Below are 1,816 nucleotides of genomic sequence, written 5' to 3' on the forward strand. Positions count from 1 at the left end.
CCGCCCTGTCACTACCCGATCCGTACCGGAAACCCGATCGGTACCCCGCATGCGCAAATCTTACGTCACTTCCTCTCTTTGCCATCATTCAATATATTTGAATGATCGGATGACACTACATTATTCCTAAAAGATGAAAATCAAATCTCTATTACTATTGAAACAATCTCCACATTTTCCAAAGCTTGTGGATTGTACTTGAATATTCCTAAATGTGAACTTATGGCGATAAAAGAATGTTCGAAAACAGCTTTGTGTAACATTCCAACAAAACAAGAAGTTCGTTATTTAGGTATCATAATAACCAAAAATCAGGAAAGTAGAATCACTCAAAAATTTTATCCTATTCTAGAGAAACTCAAACACAGATTTAATCAGTGGCTCTTAAGAGATTTGTCGTTAAAAGGCAGAATATTAATAACTAAAGCAGAAGGCATCTCTCGTCTTACATACGCTGCATTGGCATTGCACCTTGATAAAAAAAACTTATAAAAGAGGTTGATAAGTTACTTTTCAACTTTATCTGAAAAAATAGGACACACTACATTAAAAAAAACAGTTCTTATGAACTCCTATGTCAATGGAGGACTTAATGTGTTAGATTTTAACACTTTAAATAACACATTCAAAATAAATTGGTTGAAGAATCTAATTACTAATCCTACTTCCATTTGGAATACTATACCTGTGTTCATGTTTTCTAAATTAGGTGGCACTGAATTTTTCCTTACTTGTAATTTTGATATTGATAAAATCCCTTTAAAAATCTCTGCTTTTCATCGTCAAGCTTTTTTAGCATGGACTCTTATTTACAAGCATAACTTTAGTCCACACAGTCATTATATCTGGAATAACAAGGATGTTTTATTTAAAAGAAAATCTCTCTTCTTAGATAGTTGGTTTAGGAATAACATTAGTTTTAGCCAACCAGTTATTCGATTCAAATGGTACGCTTTTCTCCTATGAAGAATTTTGGGAAAGTCTATGCCAGGGTGCTGGAAAGGAGAGTTCGTCCGCTAGTCGAACCTCGGATACAGGAGGAACAATGCGGTTTTCGTCCTGGTCGCGGAACACTGGACCAGCTCTTTATCCTCTCGAGGATACTTGAGGGTGCATGGGAGTTTGCCCAACCAGTCTACATGTGTTTTGTGGACTTGGAGAAGGCATTCGACCGTGTCCCTCGGGGTGTCCTGTGGGAGGTGTTGCGGGAGTATGGGGTGTCTGGCCCATTGCTACGGGCCATTCGATCCCTATACAACCGTTGCAAGAGCTTGGTTCGCATTGCCGGCAATAAGTCGGACTCGTTCCCGGTGGGTGATGGGCTCCGCCAGGGCTGCCCTTTGTCTCCGGTTCTGTTCATAATTTTTATGGACAGGATTTCTAGGCGCAGCCAAGTGGCGGAGGGCTTTCACTTTGGTGGCCTCAGAATCTCATCTCTGCTTTTTCGCGGATGATGTGGTTCTGTTGGCTTCATCGGGTGAGGGCCTCCAGCTCGCACTGGAACGTTCGCAGCCGAGTGTGAAGCAGCGGGTGATCTACGTCCCTACCCTCACCTATGGCCACGAGCTGTGGGTAGTGACCGAAAGAACGAGATCGCGGATACAAGCGGCAGAAATGAGCTTCCTCCGAAGGGTGGCTGGCCTCTCCCTTAGAGATAGGGTGAGAAGTTCGGCCATCCGGGAGGGGCTCAGAGTAGAGCCGCTGCTGCTCCACATTGAAAGGAGCCAGCTGAGGTGGTTCGGGCATCTGACAAGGATGCCCCCTGGGCGCCTCCTGGGTGAGGTGTTCCAGGCATGTCCCACCGGGAGGAGGCCCC

Source organism: Haplochromis burtoni, unplaced genomic scaffold, assembly GCF_018398535.1.
Source record: "Haplochromis burtoni strain Fernald_Lab_line unplaced genomic scaffold, NCSU_Asbu1 Contig_1228, whole genome shotgun sequence".
Classification (NCBI taxonomy): Eukaryota; Metazoa; Chordata; class Actinopteri; order Cichliformes; family Cichlidae; genus Haplochromis; species Haplochromis burtoni.